The sequence below is a fragment of the Gekko japonicus genome, unplaced genomic scaffold (assembly GCF_001447785.1).
Source record: "Gekko japonicus isolate JY-2015 unplaced genomic scaffold, Gekko_japonicus_V1.1 scaffold525, whole genome shotgun sequence".
Classification (NCBI taxonomy): Eukaryota; Metazoa; Chordata; class Lepidosauria; order Squamata; family Gekkonidae; genus Gekko; species Gekko japonicus.
Window position 1 is genome coordinate 750,173 of NW_015163620.1, and position 8,118 is coordinate 758,290.

Genomic DNA, 8,118 nt, shown 5'->3' on the forward strand with positions numbered 1-8,118 from the left:
ACAATGACATAAAATGTTCTTGAACAGGCCAAAGCTGAGCATACCTAGTTAACTGAAAGGACAGCCAAAAACAGCTGTTGTGAGGAACATAAATTCTACACTAGAAAGTTTGACATGCATATATCTGTGTTATGCTTAAGATAAGTCAAGCCATAGGTGTGACAGCATTAATATAGCCATTTTATGTGTCCAGTTCATTTTCAGGTATAAAGCCTTTCCAAAACTCAATTACTGAAGCTTTAAAGTTTAGTATTCACTTGGATAAATAACTTCGTGGGGAACATATACTTGATGCTGGAAGGTTCATTGATCCAGCATGGTAAGGCCAATGGAATGCTCAAGCATAACTGATTCAAATCTTTTCCAGCAGAGTGGGTTATAAACCATTTTAATGGCTAGTAGAGAGGGATTACTTCCATCCAATGAAGGGAGTGAGAGAAATATATACATTTGTGTGCATGGTCATTGCTACAATTCATCAGCAGGAGTTTGAGGGCAAAAAGACCAAGATGGCCCCAACTTTTCAACAAAAGACATATTAGTCTTATTCGCCACCACAAAAGAGTTATCTTTGAACTCATGTTGCCTTCATGAATAAGTGACCACAATATAGTGTAAATAAATCTAATTTCTGCCATATAGTAGCAATTTTCCATTGTGCATAGATATCATAGCTGCTATAGCAGTCTGCTGTCCCTCTGTGCGTATTGTCAGTTTCTTATTGCTGGTGTCAGCCTCTGGAGATGCTTCAAAAATCTAGAGATAGATATATTTGGGATTTTATTTATTTTGATGTGTTGTGCAGCATCCATCTGCAACTAAGAATAAAAAGATAAATATCTTTGCAAAGAAAGTGAACCTGGAAAAATCATTAAAAAATCGTAAAACAGTGATTGACGATCTCTGTTAGCAAAACAAAGTTCTTTATTCAATTCACAAGATCCCCAGGGATCCCATTCATGTAACAAAGTGTCTGTCAATGACTATTCAAAATGCTTCAGTCATACGATCGGGACAGGGTGGGGGGAGAGAAGTGAATAGAATCATCTGACTTCATTGAAGTAGCTAGTATTCACCACACCAGTGTAATATATCTTGACATAATCAAGTATTTCATATAGTTCCACATGACATACTTAGGAACAAACCGGCAACATAAAACTGGCCTTCTTGTCTCAGACCGTTTGTCAATATAGCCCAATATCCTGTCTCCAATGGAGACCAATTAAGGATGTTTAAAGGAAATGTATAACGGCAATCTATTCCAGGCTCTGGCAATTGCTCCCATCCAATGATTTCCAGTGCTTCTTTGCATTTTGTGCTTGTCAATTTTGATCACGATTCAGGTTTGAGGGTCATCACTGGTTTTCATAGATTCATTTTGACATCACCTCTTTTATTATTTTATACCTATCTCCTATTTGTATTTCTGTTTTCTAGCTCATGACTCTCATTGACATTGAGCTAACCTCTTCAAGTGCTCTCGCCATTCTGCTGCTTAGAATGTTGCTTGCAACTAAGGCTGCAGTCCAATTCTAAACATTTATTGGGTGCATTTTCTTATTTTAGTAAACATAATTTAGGTTTTTTATACAGCAGAAGAAAACAACATAGTTCATATTACAACCTGGAGGAAATACAGATGACTGAGATAGTAAAAATAGAATTATAGCACATCAGAATACTTATACTGACTCTGGCCTGTTCTGCATCTAGCATTTGCTCTGCTGTTTTCCCAAACCCACGTTGGAACAGAAATTCCCCTCTGCATTGCATGCCATTTTCACTTCCTTTGATTGTCGGATTTTATGGCAGTGTCAACACTCCATGCTGGTTTCACTTCCTTTGATCTCTCAGTTTTATGGTACTGTCTAACATAGATTTATGGCTCTTTTACGACCTTTCAGGGGTAACTCTGCAGTTAGTATGGGTTGGCCTGGGGTATTTGAATGTTGTTTTGAGCCGCATCTTTTTCAAAAGTTCAGTAGAGAGTTAAATTTCACCACAGGTAATGTAGTCTAGAACCTCCTTTGCAAAGATTTGTTGTCTGCCTCTCCAGAGGTCAATACTAGATCCATTGGGCTTGAATTACTGAAGGATAGATTTTGGTTGAAAATTAGGTCAAGCTTTCTAACTCTGAAAGCAGTTTGGCAATGGAATCAACTACCTAGGGGGTGGGTATAGAGATGTAAGGTCCTAGAAAAAATAGAAATATTTGGGGGAAATCTTTTCTGTCCATTTTTTTTCCGAGGCATGTTTTGAAGGAGTACTGGGGGGGAAACCTCCTATGAAATATATTCTCATTTAGGATGAGTTAAATGTTTTTAAAGACAAGGTGGGCGTGCTGTAGACATATACAGCTCTTAAATCCAAGATGCATTTCTGCACCTAGAGGGATACCAAATCTTCATGAGGGGAGCATGAAGGGTTTCATTGCTTCTCAGCAGTTGTATGCCTTCTGTTGTCCTTTTGATCTGACACGGTTGACCCTTTCACCTCTCTCTCAAGCCACTGTGACACATTCACCCACAGACTGGGTAAAAAAACTAGCTTATTGCCCTACCTTGCAGTAGGAGAAGAAAGATCAGAAGGACGTAGACAGAAATTGCACCAAATCCTCAGAGACAAACTCTGGAAGTTTTATTGAGAATTGAGCTCTCTTTAACCAGATAGCAAAAGTTAAGGTACATGTGATAAAGATAGCACAGTGTGCATCAACTTGAAGTTTTCTCTCAAGTACTGGGTACATTTGCAATTTGCAATTTTGCATGTACAAAACTAGGCATTTATAACTCCACTTTCTCATCCCCCCCCCCATCTACTAAGTGGGCTTAATAAGACCGTTTGGTGCAGTGGTTTGGTGTAAGAGTCAGTTTGCTGTAGTGGTTAAAAGAAGAAGACAATAATCTGGAGAACTGGGTTTGGTTCCCCACTCCTCCACATGAGGCCTGCTGGATGACACTGAGAACTCTTTCAGCCCCACTTGCGTCACAAGGTGTCTGTTGTGGGGAGAGGAAGGGACAGGAGATTGTAAGAATCTGAGATTGTAAAACTCTGAGACTCTGACTGAAGGGCAGGATATAAATCCAATCTCTTCATCTTCTTCTAAATTCCATAAATATGTAAAATATTGCAGTTCATATGTTCAGTTGTAAATAATACATTTTATGTTGTTAAAGCAGAAAAATTAATTTATGTTTGATAGGATAGTGAATATTGCATATATTTCAGTTTCCCCCCCCAAAATGCCCGGATCCCCCTCTCCCCCCAAAAAACCAAACCCAAGAAAAGTGTCGTCCCCCCCCCCCATGCCTTCAAAATTTCTGGAAATTTTACATCTCTAAGTGGGTGATCTCTCCCTTTCTGCACATTTTCAAGCAGATGCTGGACAACCATCTGTTAGGAGTGTTCTAACTTTGAGTTTTCTGCATTTAGCAGGAGATTGGAGTGGGTGGCCTACAAGATCCTTGCAACTCTTTGATTCAGCCAGTCCTTGTTTAAGAACTCCTTTGCAGATCAGCATCCTAAGGTACTTGCAAGCATAGTTAAACCTAATTGATTTGTATGGGACATGACACATGTATGCTATGAGACTACGTGTGTTCACTTGGTCCATAGAACTCAGTGGAGCTTATTAGCACTTAAGGGGACATTGGAGTGCAGCCTTAAGCTATTTTAAGTACCACAGCTACTCACTGCATAATAAGAGGTACTCTCAACAGTTGTGAAATTCCTTCTTCTGTGACACATGAGGACTATTCACAAGTTACAATCAGAGAAAGCAATATGTAGGGAGTGTTCACAAACAATTGCAGATTTTCAGTGTATGAAGAAGAACAGAAGGTACACACACACACACAGTCTTTGCTTAAGTGATGAGGAATGTAGGTAAATGCAGTGTCCCAACCACACTTCATATGGAGACGTGTGGGTGAGTAGGGAGCAAGCTCATTTATCAGGGGCAGTGATAGAGCCAGTGTGCATGATACTGCCCCCAGGCCTGTAGCTACTGCAGGGCCCACAGGGCCTGCCCCCCCTGCAGCTTTTATGGGCCCCTCCCCCTAGGTGGGGTGGATGTACCTACTACCAGGAGCCCACTCAGGAGGGACAGCAGGAGCCACAGGCCCCCCGCCAAGCCCCCCATTTCTGCTGCCTTCGCCGAGGCAGAGGTCCAGTGAGGAGGGAGGTCCAGGCAGCTATGGGAGCAACAGCGGATGCCGGGCAGAAGTGCCAGAGTTGGATGGAGCCCGGCCCTGCCCCTTCAGAGGGGGGTGGAAGAGGACAGGGTCGAAGTAGCCAATGAGAGAAAGCCCCGGGTGCTGATCTGGCTGTTGCCGGGAGGAAGAGTCCTGGAATGCCGCCGGAGCAGCAGAGAGGTGGAGAGGAGAAAATCAGTCTGACTCCAGCAGCTTCTCATTTCTTGTGCTGCTCCTTAGACCCCCCCCCACTCCAAGTCCTAGCCAGGGGTTTGTGATGGCTACATTCCCCCCTCCTTTTGGTTGGGACCCCCTTGTGCCAAAGAAGGCCCCCTGGAAACATCTCCAGCAGGACAACAAGGGGACAAACAGAAAGAGGAGCAGAGCCTGAGTCCCCACCAGTGTTCCCTTTAAGCTGGGTTAGTGTGAGCTAGCTCAGTTTTTTAGCCTCCGGCTAACCCATTTTTGTCTTAGATGAGAAGGAATGGCTCCAGAGCAAACTAATTTATGCAGCAGCCAAATTGCTTGCTCACAACTTTAATGCAAGTATTATTATTTATTATTTATTGTATTTATTATTTAGTTATTATTTAGAAGTATGAGCATGGTGTAGCAGTGCTGCACAGACATACAATGGCAGGCCTCCTGAGAAAAACATTGGCCCCCTGAGCAAAAAGTTGTTAGCTACGGGGCTGACTGCCCCCCTTATATGCATTCACTCTCCATCAGTCCCATGGTGTTCTGTGATTCCTAGGCCGAGTTCAGACTGGCAGTTTGCCCTGATATAGGTGCATGTGAGGAACGTTTCACAAGCGGATTAAGGGGGTCGTTCACACAGGCACATCTGTCTGGCGTTCCCTACCCGTACTCAACCCGTCTTGTAGCTCTTGCCTCCGAGGTTTAAAAGATACCTGGTGAAAGTGGTAGCAAACCCTGGAGAACCCATTTATCCTGCTTCATTCTGCTTCCCAGAAGTGTGAGTGGCCAGATCCTGCCCTATTTGCCATAGCGCCTAGGCATCTGCTGTGAGGAAAACACCACTTACAGCCATGCCTCCGGGCCAACAGTGTGAACGCTCCCTTGTGCCTCCTCCCAGTATGCTCTTGCATCAGTCCGCGCAGTGTGACCGGGAAAACCGGGAACAGTTTGTTCTGGCTCTTTTTTGCAATGACTCCCTCCCGCTTCAAACTGCCAGTCTGAACTCGGCCCTAGTATGTCACATGTGTGGTCTACATCATATGTTTGATTAGGGTAAAATAAAATTGGGGCCTCAAGACCTTTGGATGGTGCAAAACCTTGGAATGAATAATTATTTTAACAAAGAATGATGAAACTGCTCCTCGAAATTTTGCAACCTTCTTATATTTTAAAAATATAATAATAAAGACCATAGTCTTACTGTGAACTGTGCATGGGACTCCCAATAAGATTAGTTGAGTTCCATTCATGGAATTGTAGTGCTTGTTCCAGTAATATAAACTGACCTCTGAAGCAAAAAGGTTCAGTCTCATTAAGAAAGCTCTTCCTCCCTCCCAAGAGGGAGATGTAGCTTTCCATGCTCTGTTCATCTGGGAAGGGGCAACTGAGAGGGGAATAAAGAATACACTGTCGTCTGCAGTCTGAAGATATGAGTGTATCAAATAATTAACCTTTCCCGCTATTCACTGTGTTTGTCAAGAAAACACTGTGAGTTAATATTGGTGCTGTTTAAATATTCATCTACCCGCCGCTCAGTTTGCTATCAGTCCTCTAAAGTATGTATTGGATTTGTTGTGCAGTTCCTGGGCCAGATCCATAGAAAATCAACAATAATCATAGTAGGCTTTGTACTGGTGTTTTATACCAATACAAGAAGATACACAGTTTGCATTTTGTGCATAGAATTGTAATTTCCCACTAATGAAAGCAGAGAGGATATTTGGTTCAGTATGGATGAACTCCATCAGTCTCTGAAGTGGCCTTTCTTTAATTCACTGCTACAGTTTTGGTTTGCAGCATGAGCAGTTTCACAAATGCATTGTAATTGATGACCAGCTGTTTGATTAACTATATAGCAGTAAGGAGAGGGTGGGAAGTGATTAGGAAGATATTTTGTAAAGCAATCCAAAGATTTCCTGTTAACATCAGCAAGGGGAAGATCAGTTTGGCCTTAGCCTTTAGTCAGAGCGCCTGAGATGGTTCACAATATAATAAAACTCTTCATATATTCAAAAATCAAATCAGCAGAATAAATCTAAAACTCTGTCTTGCAAACCAACTCAAACAACAGCCGTATCTCAAGAATAAACATCAGCCTTAAGCCAAAACAAATAACAACAAATCAAATAGATCCAGGTGGTCGTCCATGTTGATCTGAATCAGTAGAACAAATTCAGAGTCGTGACACCTTTAAGACCAACAAAGTTTTATTCCAGGTATGAATTTTGTGTGCATGCACACTTTTTCAAATACATTGGAATGGTAGGTAAGGTTCATACTTATAAAAAGGGGCTGGACAGCAAATTAATATGTAACATGATGAAGATGTGCAAAGACAAAATTGAATAACAAGCTAAGGTTATAAGGTCAATAGTAAAGCAATAAATATGTCAAAATAGCAGATAAATGTGTAAAGGTATCTTTTCTAATTCTAGTACTCTCCATTCTCTCCTCTCAGGCATGGAGGTCACTTAACAGCATTTTTTTTTCTCTTTTTTGAGGTGGATGCGGTAAAACATCCCAATATTCCTTGCATTACAAATCAAATAACAACAAAGGCGAACAAACAATGTACCAAACAGCAAAAAAGCTAGCTGAAATAGATGTCTTGGTCTGGCACCAAAGGATATTCAAAGATGGTGCCAGGCATAGGAAGTGGGAAAAGACACCTGTAGCTGTAGTATAAGTTGTGTAGCAATAAAAAAAGTTCTGTTCTTCATGACCACCAACTGTTCCTCTGAAGGTGGGGGAAGAAGAGTATGAGATGATGAAGGCAGGCTCTGGCTAAGACAATCAGGCATTTTGTTTTTCCTACTATTTTGGAAAGACCTCTGCTGCCACTGTCCAGTCCACTGCTTTGTGGTTATAGAGGTGAGGGACAGAACACCAAAGCCAAAGATTGCTGGGTAACTCCATTGAAATTACATGAAAAAAAGATCAGCCTCGACCCCCCTCACTCCAGTCCTGCTGTTGTCAAATTGAGCTGCTCCTATCTTTCCTCCTCCTCTTCCTTCATATGCCTAATTTTTTAGGTGTAAGCCTGAGGGTAGAACATGTGTCTTTATTTCAGTGACTGAGAATAATATTAATACATTTTAAAGCTTGGGTTGCCTTTCCTTACTAAAAGCTGCAATGTTCCATTGTAAGACTGAGCATTAAGCGTATATTTGGAAGAAAGGAAATTTCCTGAAGGATCACCTACTCCCATACAAACCTTTATGATCATCTTCATTGTAACTGTCATGTGAAGCTAGACCTTCTTAGTGATGGCACCAAAATTATGGAATTGATTATTTCCTCAATCATTGTCTTCTGGCAGTGGGTGAAGACTTTTGTTTCATCTGATGTGCCATTACTGACCCTCCCTTACTTACCTTACTCACAAACACACATGCATTGTTTCAAAAGTTGGTTTCTAACATCTTTTTTATTGTTATTCACCACCTTGAGAGCTCTAATTTGGTGGAAAGGCAGGATATGAATATTTGTATCATCAGTATTGTTCAGTGTGTTACTTCACAATGGTGATTCTTAGTTCAAACAGATAAGAAACCCCCACAGTCCAAGATAACATCAAGCAATATCTTGAGCAGCTGAGAGGAATTTCCATTTGACTTCCTGCCCTATTGCCAGATGTCACCTGCCTCAAGCAAACAGAAGACAAGAAGGCCAGTGTGACATTTCAAGCTATACTGTGTGGCTCAGCAGGGCCAGAAACTACATC